Raw genomic sequence first — 22,269 nt, forward strand, 5'->3', positions numbered from 1 at the left:
CCAGTGGGGGGCATGCAGGAGGCGGCCAGTTGATGTTCTCTCTCATTGATGTTTCTATCTCTCTCTCTCTCTCCCTTCTTTTCTCTCTAAAATCACTAAAGAAAAAAAATAAAAATGAAAATAAAGTGTGGCTACTCTGGACAAAGGGATGAATTCTGTCTGGGGTGAGACAGGGCAGGGAAGGAGGCTGGAGATTTCATCATGTTCCTCAGCATGGCACACAATTTAAACCTTAAAAAGTGTTTACTTCTAGAATTTTCCATTTAGTACTTTTGGGCTGCGATAACTGAAACCACAGAAAACAAACCCGCAGATAAGAGGGACGACTGTTACTTTTTAAGAGCGAAAAGATTTTACCTCAGAAGCCCCCTCAGCTCGCCGCTCCCCAGCGACTTCCCCTCAGCATGTCACCCCCTTTTCGAGAACCAGTCACCAGAAAGGAGACTAGAGAACTATGACTCTTAGACCACTTTTCCTGAACACATGCACAAGAGCGAACCAACAAGCTAATACAACCAGGATTCTGCCTGCAAAGAAGGAAAATGGATTTGCTTATTAATGATGCAGATTGCCAGTCCTGCTGCTGGGTGCGGGGCAGCTTCTGAAGTCCTCCCCTGCCAGCCTGGCACTGTTCTGCTTTTCTGCCTCAGCTGGAAGGAACCCCACTCAGGCCTCAGAACAGGAGCTTCTGGGGCGGGAGGCGGTGGGGCAGGCGGAGCGGCCTCTGAGTGAGGAAGTCGGGGCCCACACCCCTCCAGGGAAAGTCCCTAAGCTGGACTGCCCGCCTGTCTTGGAGGCCTTATGATCAGCCAGGCCTGTCGTAAGTGACTGAAACCCAAACGGATCTTCAGCACAAGGGGATTTACTGGTTCTTACAATGGTCGTGTTCAGGTGGAGTTTGGATTTCAGGTATGGCTGAAGCAGGTGTTCTACACGCTGAGGACTGTGCCCCTCTCCCTGGCTCCGCTTCCCTCAGTGTGGAGCTGAGGACTGTGCCCCTCTCCCTGGCTCCGCTTCCCTCAGTGTGGAGCTGAGGACTGTGCCCCTCTCCCTGGCTCCGCCTCCCTCAGTGTGGAGCTGAGGACTGTGCCCCTCTCCCTGGCTCCGCTTCCCTCGGTGTGGAGCTGAGGACTGTGCCCCTCTCCCTGGCTCCGCTTCCCTCGGTGTGGAGCTGAGGACTGTGCCCCTCTCCCTGGCTCCGCTTCCCTCGGTGTGGAGCTGAGGACTGTGCCCCTCTCCCTGGCTCCGCTTCCCTCGGTGTGGAGCTGAGGTCTGTGCCCCTCTCCCTGGCTCCGCTTCCCTCAGTGTGGAGCTGAGGTCTGTGCCCCTCTCCCTGGCTCCGCTTCCCTCGGTGTGGAGCTGAGGACTGTGCCCCTCTCCCTGGCTCCGCTTCCCTCGGTGTGGAGCTGAGGACTGTGCCCCTCTCCCTGGCTCCGCTTCCCTCGGTGTGGAGCTGAGGACTGTGCCCCTCTCCCTGGCTCCGCTTCCCTCGGTGTGGAGTCCGTTTGCAGGCAGGATCTCTCCTACCCAGCAGTCCCAGCCTCAGCCACCGGACTAGTAACCGGGGCAGGACGAAGATTCCGCTCCCGGGAGCTCCAGCGAGTCCTGCAGCGCTACTTGGATGACCTGTTGGTTTCAGGAAAACAGGGTTGGCCCCATCCAAACCAGATCACGACTAAGAAGCGGAGGATAGCTCCCAAAGAAAAACAAGAAGGGGAAATGAACGCCCAACAGGTTCCTATCTCTCAGAGAACGAGACCCCTGGAGCACTGACCTACCCGCTGCCAACAGGGTGACGGTCGAATTAGCTGGGGATGGTCAGGAAAGGCGTCTGGGAGAAACCTACGTTGGGAGCAGAGCCCCGAGGGATAAAAGACAGTGTTCCAGAGGGAACCGCAAAGGCAAAATCCCCGAGGTAGACCAACACTTGACGGATCAGTGGATAAACTACAGGAATGAATGGATAAATGCCGACGGATGGGGACTGTAGAGAGAGCCCCATCTTCCTGCTGGAAGGAACCCACCAGCCCTGGTAGCAATGGGGGAGCTGGGGTTGGACTGCAAAGGCTGCAGGGGAAGTGGGGAGTGCAGACCTGGCCTGAAAGAAGGGGGGGGCTTCTCTAGTGCCAGGAGGAGGGGCTGCGGGTGGACCCTGCCTGGGAGACCGAGCTCCACATCCCTCCCTCCTTGGGCTCCTGGGCTGCCTGGAAACCCTCCCCCAGCCCAAAGCTTCCCCTCCCCCTCCTCTCACTCTCCCACTTCCTTCTCACTTCCTCTTTTCTGTTCTCCAGGCGGACCAAGCTTGTTCCCGCCTCAGGGTCTTTGTGCTTGCTGTTCCCTCGGCCTGGAACACCTTTCCCCAAGAACTTGGCGAGGCTGCTTCTTCCTTGGCTCTGGGGTCTCCGCCAAGTATCCCTCCCTCAGTGCCGCCCTCCCGACCACCCCGGCTGACTTCCCCACCCTCTGCTCCGCAGCCCCTCCCAATCACACCCTCCCAATCACACCCCTGCTTCACTTCCTTTCTCTGAAACTGTCACGTCTGTAAGCAGCTCGGGTCACAACTGTCACCCCGGTGCCTAGCACAAGCCCTGGCACAGAGTAGGTGTCAAAGCTCAGGATCCAGCAGCTCCGAGCCCCGCAGTGCCAGGGACCTAACGCCGGCTATGCTGTTGTTCCCAACATGATAGTGTCGTCTCTGTGCGTCAGTTCTCTCCTCTGTTAAATGGGCACAACTTCTGCAGACAGCCTCTCTGAGGCACACGGAGCACCGGTTGCCTAGAGTACAGAGTGCCCTACAGGAGTCAGCACTAAAATATTGTTATCACCACCCAGGGTTATTGTCAAGTCTCCCGGAGGGAGTCTGGGCTCCGCGGTCACCTGCACACGACTCTCCAGGGTCCAGATTCCATTCCTGACTGTGCATCCGGGCTGGATGACCCTGTTCAGGTGACCTCCCTGCTCTGGAGCTGTCTCCTTCTGTAAAATGGGGCTCAGTGGTGCCCCACCAAGCTCCTCCACTCCCCATGGCTGCGGTGCAGGTTTGATGAGCTCATCAGATGGAAGTGCCTAGTGCAGGGCTCCAGGCAGCAAGTGGAAATTGATTTCTGATGTAATTCCTTCAGCCGACTGCAGTCTAGACAGGGGTTTCTTGGCAGAACATGTATCTTCACCAATGGTCTGGGTCTGGCTTTACCTCCGCCACCCTTACCTCAACTCTCCAGGGTCAGGTGAGGGCAAGTGTGCCTTGCCCTGGGTGTCCCATAATTGCAGTGGGCACTCACAGCCTGGAGAACTGGGGGTGGGGTGGGGTGGGGGTGGGGGTGGGCCGGATGGGGAAGTTCCCTGGCCTCTGAACCAGACACAATTCTCTCTCTCTCTCTCTCTCTCTCTCTCTCTCTCTCGCTCTCTCGCTCTCTCGCTCTCTCGCTCTCTCTCTCTCTTTCAATCTCTCCTAGTATCTCAGAGTTCAGAGTGGTCTTAACCCTTTAGATCCCTGGGGAACGGAAGACGGGGACTTGGAAAAGCTGTTTTTTAAATTTAGACTTTGGTGTGTTGAGATTTTTTTTTTTTTTTTTTTACAAACTGGCAAAGGATGTGACAAAAATATGAAGTACAATATAGTGTTCTTGCTCTTGAAAAATATTAGCAAGTAAGAACATGGAAAATAAAACAAAATTACTTTTTTAAAAAAAACTGTTGCTATCCTATTAAAAAATGGGCAAAAAACCTGAAAAGACACCTGACCCAAGATAGAGAAATAAGCATAGAGAGGGCAAATAAGCATATGGAAAGGTGCTCCATCACACGTCAACAGGGAAATGCAAATTAAAACAGCAATGAGGTACCACTCCACTTCTATCAGAAGAGTCCAAATCCCAAACTGGCCGCAGGGACTCCCATTCCTTGCTGGCGCGGATGCAAAATGCCACAGCCGTTTTGGAAGACAGTTCCCAAATTTCTTGCAAAAGTAAACATTCTCTTCTCCTACACTCCAACAGTCACACTCCTTGGTGTTTATCCAAAGGAGGTGAAAACTTATGTTCACACAAAAACCTGCACAGCGATATTTATAGCAGCTTTGTTCATAATTACCAGACCTTGGAAGACCAAGCTGTCCTTGGGTGAGTGAATGGATTGATAAACTGTGCTCATGAAGACAATGGAATATTATGCAGTGCTAAAATTAAAAAAAAAAAAAATTTTTAAAGGCTATCAACCATGGAAAGACTTAAGTGCATATTATTAAAAGAAGCCAATCTGAAAAAGCAACGTACTGTATGATTCCAACTATGTGAATTCTGGAAAAGGCAAAACTAAAGAGACAGTAAAAAGATCCGTGGTGGCCAGGCGAGGGAGGGCTAAACAGATAGACACAGAGGATGTTCAGGGCGGTGCAGCTACTCTGGACAATGCTACTATAATAGATACATGTCATTATACATTTGTCTAAACCCAGACAATGTGCAATACCAACAGTGAGCTCTAATGTAAATTATGGACTTTGGGTGATAACAATGTGTCCATGTAGGTTCATCCATTGGAACAAATGAGCCACTCTGGTGTGAGATATTAATAATGGGAGAGGCGTGCCTGTGTGGTGGCAGGGAATTGATGAGAACTCTCTGTACTTCCCATTCAATGTTGCTTTGCATCTAAAATTGCTCTAAAAATAAAAGGCATTAATTAAAAAGAAAAGCATTGCTATCAACCACAGTGGCTTTCAAATGTCTTGACTCTAAGAAGGTCACCTTACATCACAACTCAGGATGAACACATGATCACAACAAAAGTTTCCCCAAACAACACTTCCTGCCATCTGAGACCAACTCAGATACTCTGAAAATTCTCTTCTACTTGAGTTCATTAGAAATGAAGGCTTGTCAAGACCTACTACATTGCTCTCATGAGTCACTAATCAGTCACTACTCACAGTAGGCAAAGCTCTAATTACACCCAAGAAAGGATGTTTTAACACCAGAAAAAGTGGGAGGGTTGTACCCATAAAATATTCCTTTACACTGAACACCTTTTACCTGATGAAAACATCATAGTTTTGCTTTTTTTAAAAATCTGTAGCCCAGCCGGTGTGGTTCAGTGGTTGAGCATCGACCCATGCACCAGTTTGATTCCCAGTCAGGGCACATGCCCAGGTTGTGGGTCCAATCCCCAGTGGGGTGCATGCAGGAGGCGGCCAATTGATGTTCTCTCTCATCGATGTTTCTATCTCTATTTCCTTCCTCTCTCTCTAAAATCAATAAAGAAAAAAAAATTTTTTTACATCGGTAGTAGACAGGTGGAGAGTGTGCCATGGATAGGCACCAAGAGGGAAGCTAATTCTATGGAACTAACTTCATTAATTCATTCACCCATTCAGTAAATTTGTGTGGGGTGTTACGGTATTATTGGCTGCAGGGAAGAGCGTGAGCCAGCTTTCCCCAGCTAGCCAGAGCCCATTGTTAAAATTTCAGGACTTTTGGTCTAAATCACATTGGAGGCTTGAGACCAGCCATGGTGGGAGATTTACAACATGGAAATCAGCAAATGCTATACATTGGAGAATCCTCCCCACCCCCACCTTACCCTGTAGCCAGTTGCCAAACTTTCACGAGCATACTATCGGTCAGCAGTGACCAAGACCTGGTCCCTGCCCTGCCTGACAGAGCTTATGTTCCAAAAGGGGAGAGGGCATAGTTTACTGAAATAACCACAAATAAAAAGATGATAAATGCTATTAAGCAAAGGTACAGGAATCCATGAGAGCATATAATATTGGGGCTCCAAGAAGGCTTCCCTGGGAATAGAAAATCTGAGCAGAAACTTGAATGATGAGAGGATTTAACTAGATTTAAAAATGCAAGGAAAGCCCAGCCGGTATGGCTCAGTGGATTGAGTGTGGACAGATGGACTTAGAGGTCCCGGTTCCATTCCAGGTCAGGTCACATACCCAGGGCATATTCCAGGTTTCAGGCTGATCCCCGGTAGGGGGCGTGCAAGAGGCAGCCGATTGATGTTCTCTCTTATCCATGTTTCTATCTCTCTCTCTCTAAAATCAATAAAAAAATTTTTTTTTTAATTCAGTATTGCTGTAATACATACAGTATTATTAACTATAGTCACTGTGCTGAAGGCAATTTTATTAGTCTAATCAAAGAACCAACTTTTGGTTTCACTGATTTTTCTCTGTTGTTTTTCTATTCTCTATTTTGTTCATCTCTACTCTAATCTTTATTTTTCCTTTGTTCTGCTAGCTTTGGGTTTAGTTTGTTCTTCTCTTTATAATATCTTTTTTTTATTTTATTTTATTTTTTTTATCCTCGCCCGAGGACATTTTTCCATTTTTTGTTCAGATAGAGTGGGAGGGAGAGAGAGGAAGGGAGAGAGAGAGAGAGAAACATCGACGTGAAGGGACACATCGAGTGGCTGCCACCCGCACGACCAACCAGGGCCGGGGACAAACTGCAACCGAAGTACGTGCCCTTAGCGGGAACCGAACCCGGGTCTCTCTGTACCGCAGGCCGACGCTCCAACCGCTGAGCCAAACCGGCCAGGGCTCTTTATAATATCTTAAATTGTAAAGTTAGGCTGTTGATTGGTCATCTTTCTTACTTTTAACGTAAACGTTATAGCTATAAATTTCCCTCTAGCACTACTGTTGCTGAATCCCATAAGTTTTGGTATGTTGTGCTTTTATTTTCACTTAGCTGTAAATATTTTGTCATTTCCATGTGATCTTTCCTTGATCCATTTATATATATATATATATATATATATATATATATATATATATATATATATATATTTTAGTGTGTCGTTTAGCTTCCACAATTTTGTGAATTTTGTTTTACTCCTGTGATTGATTTCTAACTTCATCTCGTTGTGGTCAGAGAAGGTACTTTGTATGATATCTATTTTTAAATATCTAATGAGTCTTAATTTGTGACCTTACATATGGTATATCCTGGAAAATATCCATGTGCCCTTGAGAAGAATATGTATGCTATTGTTCTTCATGTCTGTTAGATCTAGGTGGTTTATTGTATAAATTCCTCTATTTCCTCACTTACCTTTTGGCTGGTTGTTCTATTTATCGAAAGGGAAATACTGACGTCTCCAACAATTATTGTAGAACTGTTTATTTCTACCTTTAATTCTGTCCGCTTTTGCTTCATATATTTGCACGGTCTGTTTAGGTTTGTAAAGGTTTATAGCTATTGTATCTTCTTGTATTGAACCTTTGATTAATATATAATGCACCTTTTGTCTATCATAACATGTTTTTTTGTTGTTTTTTTTTGTACAGATAGAGTGGGAGGGAGAGAGAGGAAGGAGAGAGAGAGAGAAACATCGACGTGAAGGGACACATCGAATGGCTGCCACCTGCACGACCAACCAGGGCCGGGGACAAACTGCAACCGAAGTACGTGCCCTTAGCGGGAACCGAACCCGGGTCTCTCCGGACCGCAGGTCGACGCTCTAACCGCTGAGCCAAACTGGCCAGGGCATAACATGTTTTATTTAACTCTATTTTGTCTGCTGTTATAGCCACCCACTCTCTTTTGGTTATTATTTAATGGAGTATGTTTTTCCATCATTTCACTTCCAATCTACCTCTGTCTTTGGATCTAAAATGAATCTGTTGTAAACAATGTGTTTTTATTCATTCTGCTAATCTCTGTCTTTTGATTGGAGAGTTTAATTAGTTTACATTCAAAGTAATTACTAATAAGGAGGGACTGACTTTTGCCATTTTCCTGTTTAATTTTCAAATGTCTTATAGCTTTTTAGTCTCTCATGTCTTGCATTACTGTCTTCTTTTGTGTTCAGTTGATTGTTTAAAATAAAGAAATGTTTAAATCTCATTTCTTTTTGTGTATATGCCGCAGCTATTCTCTTTGTGTTTCCAATGGGAATTATATTTAACATCCTAAAGTTATAACACTCTAATTTGAATCTTTACCAGTTTAATTTCAATAACATAACAAAAATCTGTTCCTTTGCAGCTTTGTTCTTACCCTTTGGGTTACTAATGTATAAATCTATATCTTTATACATTGTGTGCCCCAAAACATAAACTAGTAATTATTTTAAATACATTAGTCTCTTAAATTATGTAGAAAACAAAATGTAAAGTTACAAACAAAAGTTACATTACTAGCTTTTAGACTAATAATTGTTTAAATGTATTAGTCTATTAGATCTTATAGAATACAAAAAGTACAGTTACAACCATTATTAAAATAATATTAGCTTTTTAAAAATCCTCACCAGAAGATATTCTTCCATTTATCTTCAGATAGAGTGAATGGGAGCAGGGGGCAGAGAGAGAGAGAGAGAGAGACATCGATTGGTTGCCTCCCACATGACCCCGACCAGGGCTAGGGACCAGACCACAACCAAAATATGTGCCCTTGACCGTAATCGAACCTGCGACTCCTTTGGTCCTCTACCACTGAGCCAAAGCAGCCAAAGCAATATTAGCATTTTAATTGCTCATATGTGATACTATGGCTTGTAATAAGAAATATGTGCATGGTCTTTATCTCCATTCCTGACAAAGAACTCCTAAAACATTTGGAATTTTCTGTGATGAGAGTGATAAAGATGTCTTTTGTTTAATGAGGTATCTTTTGGAAATTGTCTAAGAACTGGGGCTGGTTGCCAATGGAGCCAACCATGGTTAGTGAGTAGAAATTTTCAGTCTCACCACCCACCTCCAGGGATGGGAGAAGGGCCAATGATTTAATCAACCAAGCCTATATAACGAAGCCTCCATAAAAACCCAAAGGACCGGGTTTATTGAGCTCCTGGCTTGGTGAATCCATGGAGATTTAGGGAGAGTAGCACACTCAGAGTGGGCATGGAAGCTTGACACTGTTTCCCCATAACTTGCCCTAAGCATCTCTTCCATCCAGCTGTTCTGGAGTTATATTCTTTTCTAATAAATCAGTCATCTAGTGAGTAAAATGTTTCTCTAAGTTCTGTGAACCACTCTAGAAAATGAATTGAACCAAAAGAAGGGGTTGTTGGAACTTCCAATTTATAGCCAGTAGATCATAAACACAACTTGGACTTGTAATTGGCATCTGAAGGGGAAGCAATCCTTTAGGATTGAGCCCTTAACCTGAGGAATCTGATGTTACCTCTGGATAGATAGTATCAGAATTGTTGAATTGTAGGACACCCAGCTGGTGTTGAAGAATTGGTACTGGGTTGGGGGGGGAGAACCTACATGTCAGAATTGGGTGCAGAATCTCACCATATATTTTAGTTTTATTGAGATCTTTATTTCTTCATATGACTTCCAGTTACTGTCTAGTCTTTTTTAAAATTCTCACCCAAGGATATTTTTGCATTTATCTTCAGATAGAGCAGGAGGGAGAGAGGGAGGAAGAGAGAGAGAGAAACATCGATGTGAGAGAGACACATTGACTGGTTGCCACCCGTACAACCCCAACCAGGGTGGGAAAAAACTGTAGCTGAGGTGTGTGCCCTTAGCGGGAACCGAACCCAGGACTCTCTGGTCCACAGGCCGATGCTCCAGCCACTGAGCCAAACCAGCCAGGGCCTGTCCAGTGTCTTCTCATTTAATCTTGCAGGACCCCCTTAACCATTTCTTGCAGGATATATCTAGTGGTAATGAACTTCCTCAGTGTTCTTTTTGTTTGTTTGTTTGATTATTTTATCTAAGGATATTTTAGTTTATCTCACTTTTGAAAGACAGTTACTGGATATAGAGTTATTGGTTGACAGTTTTTATTTTCTTTTAGCACTTTGAATATATCATCTCATTGCCTCTGTCTTACAAAGTTTCTGATGAGAAACCTGCTTATAATTTTATTGAGGATCTCTTCTACGTGATGAGTCACTTTTCTCTTGGTGCTTTCAAGATTCTATCTTTTTTACATTGGTTTTTGAAAGTTTTATCATAATGTGTTCCAGTGTTAAGTCTCTGAGTTTATCTTACTTGGTGTTGTTGAGCTTCTTAGATGTTTGTATTTATATCTTTCATCAAATTTGGAAACTTTTCAGTCATTATTTCTTCAAATATTCTCTACCTCTTTCTCTATTTCCCTCTGGCACTCCCACAATATGCATGTTAGTCTGCTTGATGGTATTCCATAGGTCCCATAGTCGCAATCCCAACCAGAGCTGGGGATCAAACTGCAACTGAGGTATGTGCCCTTGCCCAGAATCAAACCTGCAAGTCTTTGGTCCATGGGCCAGTGCTCTAACTGCTGAGCAAAACTGGCCAAGGCCTTTTGAATCTTTTATTTCTGTTCCTCAGACTCAACAATTTCTATTGTCCTATATTAAAGTTTACTGATTCTTTCTTCTGTCTGCTAAAATCTGCCGTTAAATCCCTCTAGTGAATTTTTATTTATTTATCTATTATACATTTTAGTTCCAGAATTTCTTTTGGGTTTCATGTTTTTATTGACATTTACATTTTGTTCATACATCATTTTGTTGACTTTTTCTACATATAATTTTAGTTGTTTGTGCATCTTACAGGCAGTTGTTTTAAAGTCTTTGTCTATTGGATATGCTACTTGGTAATTTTCAGGGACAGTTTCTGTTGCTTTATGTTTTCCTTTAAATGGATCATGTTTTCTTGTTTCTTGTGACTTTTTTTTATGTTGAAAAGTGGACATTTAAATATTAAATGTGGTAACTCAAGAAATCAGATTTTTCCCTATCCTCAAGGTTTGCTATTTTTTGTTATTTTGTTTATTGCTTTTGTTGTTGTTGTTGTTAATTGTAGGCAAGGAACAGCATGGTGTGCAAACTTAAGGTCTTCTGAGATCTTTTCTGAGCCTGCACATCACCCTTGGGTATTCATGGTCACTTTCTATTTTTCTCTATATATGCAGTTGTTTTTTAATGCCCTAGTCTTTACTATCTGGCTCCCAAAAAGAGAAGAAAAACAAAATAACGGGGGGGGGGGGGGGATGGCATCAACCCTTTAAATCTCCTGGAAATCACTTCAACTGGAAGGAGAAAAGCTTACAATGTGGGGGAAGGTGCGACATCATTGACGGCCTGCGTTTTTGTTTGCGACTCTGTAATCAGAAGCAGCAATCAGTGATCAGAGCACAGATCCTTAATATTTGGAGGACAAGATGCTTTTTTCCCACCCTGGTCTTGCAGGGTGTATGCAGGAACACATTCACAGCTGCCTGCCACAGGGCTGGGGTTGGGGGATGAGTAGCTGCTACTGTGTTAAGAGCCAAAGCTGACTGAAAATAACCAAAGTTTACCATCCAAGCCTTGTCCTGGAAGTTGTCAGACCTCAGTAGACCCCAGAGTACTTCAGTAGGCTCCCTTCTTATTTCATTTCTAAGAGATACCATGATAAATTAGTGAATTACAAAGATCTCTGTGAGATCTCTATTCTTACTGTTTTGGCTTCACTAGCCACTGTAGTAACCATGCCAACCTTATCTTAGGCATATATGTGCCACAATGTCCCTACCACCCCTAGGTCTCATGATACCTATTACACTTAGAGGTCCCTGTTCAATGGTAGACAATTCCACTAGAATTTCTGACCTACAATGAAGAGCCACCACAGAGCTCTTCAAGGATGCCAGGTCCTCCCCTCAAGAATTTATTTCTGATAGCTACATGGCAGTTCATAATAGTGCTATCACTGCGTCCCCTTGACCCTCCCAATGTATGTGGATAAGCAAGTCCTAAATGAAAAGCTACTCAGTGTTCCAATCTCCCTAAGCCTTTGTTTCCTTCCCCTCAGTTTTATTGAGGTATAATTGACAAAAATTATACATCATTAAGGTATACAATATGATGTTTTGGTATATACATATATTGTGAAATGATGACCAAAAAACACTGCCATCCCCTCATACAATTATCCTTTTTTGTTGTTGCTGTTTCCTGTGGTGAGAACACTTAAGATCTAATCTCTTAGCAAATTTCAATATTACTGTAATACATACAGTATTATTAACTATAATCGCTGTGCTGATTAGAACTTCAGAACTTATTCTTCTTACATAACTGAAACTTTGTGCACTTTGACCAACATCTCTCCATTTTGCACCCCCTCACACACAAGCCCCTGGCAACCGCCACCTACCTGCTCTATGCTTTTATGAGTTTGACGTTTTTAGATTCCACTTAGGAATGATATCATGCAGTATTTGTCTCTCTGTGTCTGACTTACTTTATTTAGCATAATGTCCTCTAGGTTCTAAGCCTTCAGAGAGCTTCCTCTATAGTAGGGGTCAGCCTGTTACCATCCATAGGCTGTTTTCTTACAGTCTAAAAATGGTTTTTACATTTTTTAATTGAAATAAAATAAAAGGAAGAAGAATATTTTGTGACGTTTAAAAATGATATGAAATTCAATTTTTGTGTTTGTAAACTTTTATTGGAACACAGCCATGCTCACTCATTTATAAACTGTCTTTGGCTGCTATTCGGCTACAATGGGAGAGTTGAATAGTTTTAACTGGCTCTGGCCTGTAAAACCTAAAACATTTGCTATCTAGCCTTTTATGGGAAACATTTGCTGACTCATGCTCTCCAATATATCAAGAACTTGTTACATTTCAACCTAGTATAGTTCGTCTTTGGGTCCACGTATCAGTCAACCAAGCAGACTATCAAAGACATTCTTAGCCCCTCAAGCTCAAACATTGAATCCGGAATCTCTGCTTACTGAGCCAATGTCAGTAAACTTAGTTTGATCTAACTTTATTCTTTCACCTGATTCCACACCCTTACGATCTATTTCCACACACATTTTTCCAGTTTTATGTCCCTGGCAACTGTTTTGATGTCACATCGCACCTCTTCGTGGGTCAGATTTTGTACCTCACCCTTTGTATTCTACTGAGATATGGGTCTAGTTATGGGTCTTAGAAGCAAGAAGAGATAACAGGAATAGGTCCTGAGAAGGCTCTGCAGGGTCTTCCCAGGCAACTACCTTAAGGAAGGCGTGATAGTTTCTTTTTTTTAATTTTTTTTTTCTTTATTGATTTTAGGGAAAGAGAGATAGAAACATCGATGAGAGAGAACATCGACTGGCTGCCTCCTGCATGCCCCCCACTGGGGATCAGGCCCACAACCTGGGCATGTGCCCTGACCGGGAATCGAACCAGCAACGTCTTTGTGCATGGGTCAATGCTCAACCACTGAGCCACACTGGCCGGGCCTTGATAGTTTCTTTAAGCAAGAGGAGACCAGCCTCCTCAGACAGGGGTGTGGGCTGCTTCTATGAACAAAGAAGATTCAGCAGAATTGAGAGGGTTGAGGTCCCCAGGCTTATTAGAATCTGCTCATACGTCCTCATTCCAACGTTCAGGATCCTATTCCTTCTCAAACAACACCACAGCTTTAACGAAACAGACCCTGTGAGGTTAGAAGTTGCGTTTGTGTTGTAACCCAGCCACCCCCAGGATCTGACTTCGGGCGGGTCTGCAGAGCTCAGCCTCGTGGCTGTGGAGAATCCGTGTCTTTCAGCACAGCCACGGAACCGTTCACGTCCCTTATGCAGACCTTGAGCTGGAACTTTAAAGCTCTGAGCTTGCCATTTTCTTTCCCCAAGTTTTCACCACAGTTAGAAGTAACTAACCAACCCCATTACACTCTTTATTTTCACGAACATGTTCCGTGGAAGCAAATACTTGGTCACCCAGAGCCTTGCCTACTATAGGAGCCCATACAGGGAACTATGGGTAATGATCTGAATAACTGTTTTCCCACTTCAGTTCATGAACGATCAGTGTCCCCTTTACTACTGGAAACAGGGTCATTAATGACTTTATTAATTAATTAATTTTTTTATTGTTGACAGTTTTACAGATGTCCCCCTTTTCTCCCCATTAACCCCCTCCTTCCCACTCTCACCCTCCTCCTGACTTCCTTAGCCTAGTGTCCATGTCTATTGCTTGTGCATATATGTATATAAATTCTCTGGTTTATATCTTCTCACCCATCCCACCTCCCCGTCCCTTTGAGGTTTGTTAGTCTGTTCCCTACTTCCATGATTCTTGATCTCTTTTGGTCGACAGCTTATTTTGTTCATTATGTTCCACAAATAAGTGAGATCATGTGATACTTGTCTTTCTCTGACTGGCTTATTTCACTTTGCATAATACTTTCCAGGGTCCCTCCATGTCGTCTCAAAGGATAAGAGATCTCTTTCTTATAGCTGCATAGTATTCCATTGTGTAAATGTATCACAGCTTTTTTATCAACTCATCTACTGATGGTCACTTGGGCTGTTTCCAGATTGTAGCTATTGTAAATAGTGCTGCTATGAACATGGGGGTACAGATATTCTTTCTGATTGGTGTTTTGGGATTCTTAGGATATATTCCCAGAAGTGGGATCACTGGGTCAAATTTTTAATTTTTAATTTTTTGAGGAAACACCATATTGTTTTCCATAGTGGCTGCACCAGTCGGCATTCCCACCAGCAGTACTAGAGTCCCCTTTTCTCCACACCCTCACTAGCACTTGTTGTTTGATGATTTGTTGATGGCGGCCATTCTGACAGGTGTGAGGTGATATCTCATAGTTGTTTTAATTTGCATCTCTCTGATGATTAGTGATGTTGAGCATTTTTTCATACATCTCCTGGCCATTTGCATGTCCTGTTTGCAGAAGTGTCTATTCAGGTCCCCTGCCCATTTTTTAATTTGATTGTTTGTCTTCCTTTTGTTGAGTTGTATGAGTACTTTATATATTTTGGATGTTAACTCCTTATCCGATGTGCAAATATGTTCTCCCAGAGAATGGGTTATCTTTTCATTTAGGGTCATTAATGACTTTAAATCCAATTAGATCAGGGAACCAATTCCAGAAGAACTCATCCTTAAGATTCTATTCTTCTGGTACCACTCTGAGACCAAATTCTGGGTCAGCAAAGCGCGCGCGCGCACACACACACACACACACACACACACACACACAATTTGTTACAGGAATTTGACCTTTCGCCACTGTGGGAGCTGGTTAAGCTGTCTCTGTGAGGCTGTACTCTGTGCTCAGGCTAGAACTTGAAATCTACAGGGCAGGCAGGCAGGCAGGAGGGGAAGATGATCTAAGGTTGGGGAGATCCAGAGCAATCTGGAACCCACAAACCCATGAATATGGACTGAACCCCATGTTATTCTTTTTGCCTTTGACCTTGGCGGTGCAGGTGTCCTGCTGAAGCCAGGGCCCCTCACGACAGGGCTATGCACACACCTGGCTCAGGAGTCGGAGAAACTGCAGGACGATCCAGGGGTAGGTACAGCGGCTGCAGGCCTCGCTGCTGCCTGTGTGTAAGCCCCAGAAGGCTGCTGCCCCAACCGCTACCCAGCAAATCCCCCACGAGAACATCTCCATGGCCCTCCCTAACCACAAGCACACAAACATATGGGAAGGAGAGTTCTGGAAAATGTAGTTTAACCTAGACAAGTACAAAGCCAACTCAGATGGTTCAAATCCTGTTTAATGTCCCACCAGCAGGAGCAGAAGCACATTGACTAACCAATCTCCATAGAAGCAAACACACCAAGCATTGGAGGTCCCTCCCAGCACCCCGAGAAAAGCACAACCTAGCTTCACATGAGTAATCAGACTCCTTTCAGTGGGTGTCATTTGGCCTTAATTCTTCCAGAATAAGAACTCTGTCCGTGTTGTGCTCGGGAGGCTGGCTGCATTACAGGAGCCGCTCCATTAGCTCTTGGCAAGAACCTCTCCCCTGATGTAAGAGTAAAGGAGGAGGCTTCAGTTCAGACACTTCACAACAGAAAAGGTGTGTCTTTTGCCAGAAGGGGTTTGGGCAGCAGATGACCGTCTTTGGGAAGCTTTGGGGCACTATTGGAGAGATTTCTGGATGTCTTCTCCAAGTCTGAGATTCAGTGTTCTGTCCCCTACAGGTCTCAACAGGCTCCACTGTTGTTTTCTCTGATGGTATTCAGGATGCCCTGTACTCGGCTAGAAGATGATACTTCCCAGCTTCCTTTTGCAGATAGAGGTGGCCAATCAGAAGCAAGCAGAAGTCTTTGGGAGGGGAGCTTAGAAACTCTCTTTAAAAGGAGCTGACTCACCTAGTGGTTCCTTTCTCCCATCTTTTTCTTTAAAATGTATTAATTTTTGGAGAGAGAGAAACATCAATTTATTTTTCCACTTATCTATGCATTTATTGGTTGCTTCTTGTATGTTCCCTGACCAGAGATTGAACCTGCAACCATGGGGTATTGGGATGACATTCTAACTTACTGAGCTACCCAGCCAGGGCCCACCTTTGTATGCTTTCTTTTTTTTTTTCTTTTAATCCTCACCCAAGGATATTTTTACATTTATCTTCAGACAGAGTAGGAGGGAGGGAGAGAGAGAAACATTGATGTAAAGAGACAGATTATTTGGTTACCACACACACCACCCAAACCGGGGCTGGGGATGAATCGCAACTGAGGCACATGCCCTTGACCGGAATCGAACCTGGGACTCTTTGGTCTGCAGGCCAGTGCTCTAACCACTGAGAAAACCGGCCAGAGCTCCACCTTTTTCTTTTTCTTTTCTTTTCCCTGGAATATGGCATTGTTTCTGGGAAAATTGGAATGTCCCTTTTTCCACCGAGTGCTGGGGGTGGAGTCCTTATGCTATGTCGAAAAATAATTTTCTAAGACTCTCACAGAATCTCAGAGTGACTTTTATTTGTGTGGAAGTACATCCCTGGGTTTCCAAAGTCCCATTTCCCTCAGTTTAGATATAGAAGAAGTGCAGCTGGGGTTTCAGCAGAGCTAGAAGCAAAGCCAGTGTCCAGAGTTTCCATTCCATGTTGCAGCCGGGTCCAGTTCAGCATCAGGCTAGTTACAGTCCATTAGTCCATTGTTGGGGGAGGGGATCCTCATTGCCCACAGTGAATACAGGAAGCAGGAGCAAAAAGCCCTGCGAGCCAGGAGTCAGGCACAACAGGCCACAAGCAACCAAGAGAGCGAACTCCTTTGTTTAGGGGATTAAATATCCCAAATGGCGCACCCTTGCAGTGGCCATGCCCATTCTGCCCAATGACCTGTTCCTAGGTGTGACTGGCAGGCAAGTACCTTCCCAATGTCACCCCGACTTTACTGGGCATGCGTCTATTCTCCCCCCTGTCCAGCCCCTTCCCCCAGCGGTCTGCGTGGGAATAGACCCGTGACTCCGTGGGCAGTGTAAAGATTTAGCTTCCTGGCTAAGCTACCCAAATGACATGCCTATAATATTCGGCCTTCTCTTTGCTCCTTTCCTGTTATTAATAACTAGTTCATTACAACAGTATCAACAAGATGGCTGAGGCTTCTGCAGCCACTTCTTGACCTTGAGGAGCAGAGCCACAGGCTAAGGATGACAGAGCAGTAAGTCATGAGAAATCTGGTCCCTTATGATATCAAGGGGCCCCTTCCCCAGCCTTGGACTACACACTTCAGAGTTCTGTCAGGTGAGAGAGAACTAAGTCATCTTCTTTAAGCCCCTGTTGTTTCCGGCTGAAGGCTCCTGCAGTTGAGTACAGTTTCTGCTTCGAATTCCCTTTGTGGCGAGAGGCACTCTGTTCACCAATATCCAGAAAATGGTAGTTTCCTGCCCTCCTGAACTCAAATAGGGCCCTGTGGTTTGCTTCGGCCAATGAAACGTGAGCAGAAATGCTGTGTGTCCCTTCCTGGCAGAGGCTACAAGCGCCAGTGTGTGTCTGACCTCATTCTGTTCTCTTTTTGCCAGTGATGACCAGAAATGTCTCTGATAGCGGCTCCTGCGTCCATTTACGTTGCCACACTGCTCCCAGCTGACCCACGATGAACAAGCAGTGTAAGTAAGAAACACATTTTTGTTGTTGTAAACCGCTGCGCTTTGGAGATCGTTTATTACTGGCAGTTTTAAGCAAAGAAGGGTTGGTTTGATACAGAGAATCAGGGGCTGACGAGCTCTTTGGAAAAGCTGGTAGTGGCGTGGGCTCTAGGCTACGAGTCAGCAAATGATTCCCGGAACAGGACCGCCAGGACCCTCACTCCTCCCGCGTCTCTCCTTTGCTCTCACACACACACTCGCAACGCTTCTGATGGCAAATGTGCGGGGGTTGTTCCCCACACCCAGCAATTCTCTGTGACAGCAGCTGGGGGGTCTTATGACTCAATTCAATCTGACGCTACCTGTGGAGTCAGTGCGGACCCGCAGGCTACGGGCTCGGTCCCACAGGACTGCCCCCCACCACTTCAGAGACCAATTTCTGCGAGGTCCCCAAGTTACCCACAACTTCTGTCCAACTCGGCTACAAATTGGAGGTTCCCATGACTCCCCCCCCACCTTGGATTTGACGATTTGCTGGAACAGCTCAGAGAACCAGGGAAACACATTTACCAGTTTATTCTATAGCAATGATTATGATAAAAGGTACAGATGCCCTTGACCTGCCCTGGGAGCTGCCAGGTAGTCTCCTGCGCTGGTGAACCTTCAAGTCCAGGCTGTGCTCCAGCCGTGACACACGAGATGGTTTTAGGCCCCACAAAATACTAAGTCACGTTGAATTCCATCATAAGAGAGTGTATCACTTTTGAATATCTTTTAATCCACCACATGATATGAGGGAGGGAGGCTCTGTGTTGTAAAGAATTAATCTTACCCAAAGGGAGGTCTGACTTTTGCCCTCAGCTCCTGGAAGGTAAGGAAGACCCTGGAATGTCCTGCCTTTAAAGAGTGTCTTTGTTTACCTGGGAGCCTTTGCCCACCCCAAATAGTTTCTTTTTTTTAATCCTCACTCGAGGATATTTTTCTATTGATTTTCCGATGGAGTGGGAGGGAGGGAAGGAGAAAAAGAGACAGAGAGAAACATCGATGTGAGAGACACATTGACCGGCCGCCTCCTGCACGAGCCCAACCAGGGCTGGGGCCTGGGCTAGGGATCGAACTGCAACTGAGGTACATGCTCTTGACTGGAATCAAACCCACAACTCTTTGGTCTGTGGGCCAATGCTCTAACCACTAAGCAAGCCAGCCAGGGCAATATCCAAATAGTTTCGTTTTGTTTCTTTTTTTTTTCATCCTCACTCGATTTTGCATTTCAGATAGAGCTGGAGGAAAAGAGGGAGGAAGAGAGAGAGAAACATCGATGTGAGAGAGACACATCGACTGGCTGCCACCCACACGCCCTCAATCGCGGCCGGGGACAAACCGAGGTACGTACCCTTAGCGGGAACCAAACCCAGGACTCTCTGGTCCGTGGGCCGACGCTCTAACCGCTGACCCAAACCGGCCAGGGCTGTCCAAATAGTTTCTAACACTGGGATTGATGGTGGGGTCTTTGGGCCACAGGTACCAGCTTAACCTCCAAAGGGGCTGGAAACTAAGGTGACCGTGTGGGTGGTCAGTGATGTCTTTGGGACTGAGTTCCCGTAAAAGCTCTGGACACCCAGGCTTGCAGGAGCTTCCCTGGTCAGCAGCACTTTGAGCATGTTGTCACACACCATTGCCAGAAGGTAGCACAGTCCACGGTCCCACTGGGAGAGGGCAACTGGGAGCCTTGTGCTTGGAACTTCCCCGATCTCTGCCCACATGTCTCTTTCCTCGGCGAATTCCCATCTGTTTCTTCGCTGTAATAAACTGTAACTGTGGATTCTCTCTTTGTCTTGAACCTTTTGCATTTTGATGATGATGTGTCTTGGTGTGGGCCTCTTGAGGTTCATCTTGTTTGGGACTCTCTGTGCTTCCTGGACTTGTATGTCTGTTTCCTTCACCAAGTTGGGAAAGTTTTCTGCCATATTGTTTCAAACAGGTTTTCGATTTCTTGTTCTCGCTCTCCTTCTGGCACCCCCAAGATGCGAATGTTGGCACGCTTGAAGTTGTCCCAGAGGCTCCTTACACTGTCCTCATTTTTTTGGATTCTTTTTTCTTTTTGCTGTTCTGATTGGGCATTTTTTGCTTCCTTATATTCCAAATCGATGGTTTGCTCCTTGGATTTACATACTCTATTATTGAAGCTGTGTAAATTATTCTTTATTTCAGTTAATGCCTCCTTCAATTCTGACTGTGCATCCATAATTTCTGACTGGTCCTTTTTTATGCTCTTGAGGCCCTCACTAAGTTCACTGAGGTTCTCACTAAGTTCATTGAGTATCCTTATAAGCAGTATTTTGAACTCAGCATCTGTTAGGTTGCTTATCTCCATTTCGCTTAGTTTTTTTCCTGGGGTTTTGTTCTGTTCTTTCATTTGGGACCTGTTTCTTTGTCTCCTCATTTTGGCTGCCTCCCTGTGTTTGTTTCTGTGTATTACTTAATGAGAGGTATGGGGCTAGCTGAGACCAGATGCTGCTTGTTTGAAAGAAATTAGGAAAACCTGAAGCAGGTTCCAAGACAGGCCAATCCTATGGTTAAGCAAGTGGCAACAGCTTGGGTGGGCCTGAGAGTTGGGTGGGGTGGGGCGGGGCCTCAGGGAGTCAGCGGGGCGGGGCTACCAGTGTGAGCCAGGTTGCTGGAGTCCCAGATATGGCGGCTGTCTGCCGCTCCAGGGAAGGGCTCACCAGAGGAACAAAGGCCTCTGACAGCACGTTTGTCCCCGAGGAAGCCCCCTCTCCAGCCCTCGCTCCAGTGCCAAACAGCTCAGTTCTTCCCTGTATGTCTCTGGTGCCCCTCGAGCAGCCTCCCCTCCGAGCTTAGAGGGAGAGAGTCCGATAAGTCCGTGCGCGGGCCCTTTAAAGAGCTGCCTGGGGCTCCAGCCGCTTCAGCTTCCCTGAGCCTCAGTTCCCGCTGGTTTTTCCAGCCAGAAGTTATGGGGATTTTCTTCCTGGCACTAGAACCCTGAGCGGGGCACCTGGTGTGGGACGGGGACCCCTCAGTCCTCAGGAAGGACCTTTCCAGCCGAGGTGTCCTCCTGATTTTTATCCACCACCCGTGGGTGTGGGCCCAGCCCATCCGCCTCCGCCCCTCCTACCAGTCTGGATGTGGCTGCTGCTTTAATTCTGTAGTTGTAGGACTTCCATTCAGCTCGATTTCAGGCGGTTTTGAATGATGGTTGTTCTGTAGTTTAGTTGTAACTTTGATGTGGTTGTGGGAGGACGCGATACCGCGTTTACCTACGCCGCCATCTTGACCGGAAGTCCGCGATTGTAATTTTTAAAACGAATGTATTCATGTTAAAAAGAGAGTTGACCATATACATGCGTCTGTGTGTGTATATATATATATACATATATATAATATACATTATATGTGTGTGTATATGTATATATATATGAATGATATTCCCTCCTGATTGGTTAGGTGTCTATTCTGATTAGCAGGTGGTGGGTGCCAATCAAAAATATTTTTAGGCCGGGCCGGTGTGGCTCAGTGCTTGAGCATCAACCCATGCACCAAGAGGTCGCCAGTTCGATCCCAGTCAGGGCATATGCCCAGGTTGTGGGCCTAATTCCCAGTCGGGGGCATGCAGGAGGCAGCCAATCGATGTTCCCTCTCATCATTGTTTCTATCTCTCCCTCCCTCTCTCTCTAAAATCAATAAAAATATATTTTTTAAAAATATATATATATATTTTTAGTATTCTCCCTACATGTATATAACATGTATATCTCATACAATGTCCTTCACATATATAATATACATATATTATTTATAATTTATGTGTATATAATGCAGAATGTATGTCATATATTTATAATGCATATCACATATAACGTATGTGTTTGTTTTCATTAGATTTATCTTTCTGAGAATGTTCTATTTATATAAAGCAGTACTGGTTTTTCCATACATAATGGTATCTTTTAAAATAAATTTATTTTACAGGGAGTTGATTTCTTAAAATCAAAGTAAATAATAATATAGGTAGGATGAAATTGTGGCACAAATTGAGAAGAGGATATAGATAGTTATATTATGGGTACACTGATATTTTCTTTTGTATCTTATTCTTCTTCTCTTTTGTTTTTTCAGGCTACTCACAGTCCACTAAACTGATTTCGTAATCCATGAAAAGGCTGTGACCTGAAGTTTGTGAAATATTGTTATGCAACCACCTGTGAACAGAACCTTGCCTTTTACTCTGGCATGGTGACCCTTAAACCTGGGTAGAGACCGCTGCCTGGAGCCCTGTGCTCAGGGGTCTGCTCTGGCCGGGCCCCACCTCACAGGCTGCAGAGTCCGAGCGCCTTCAGGAAGGTCCCCTGGAGCCTGTGCTCTTCTTGACCGCGCCCTGGGTCCAGACTGCTCGGAGCCCATCCAGGCCTGCACTGTCCTCTCGTGGGCACTCCCTTCGATGAGAGGCAGCCCAATCTGGGCTTAGTG

At 45.1% G+C, this 22,269-nt stretch overlaps 1 long non-coding RNA gene across 1 annotated transcript; it reads left to right on the forward strand.

Moving 5' to 3' along the window:
* Positions 1 to 452: 452 nt before the first annotated feature.
* On the forward strand, positions 453 to 22,054 carry LOC118638680. The gene is made up of 4 exons (XR_004961125.1): positions 453 to 909; positions 2,833 to 2,946; positions 17,716 to 17,802; positions 21,919 to 22,054. It is a non-coding gene; the product is annotated as an uncharacterized LOC118638680 (long non-coding RNA).
* Positions 22,055 to 22,269: the final 215 nt, after the last annotated feature.

This window comes from Molossus molossus, unplaced genomic scaffold, assembly GCF_014108415.1.
Source record: "Molossus molossus isolate mMolMol1 unplaced genomic scaffold, mMolMol1.p scaffold_m16_p_21, whole genome shotgun sequence".
NCBI classification, from domain to species: Eukaryota; Metazoa; Chordata; class Mammalia; order Chiroptera; family Molossidae; genus Molossus; species Molossus molossus.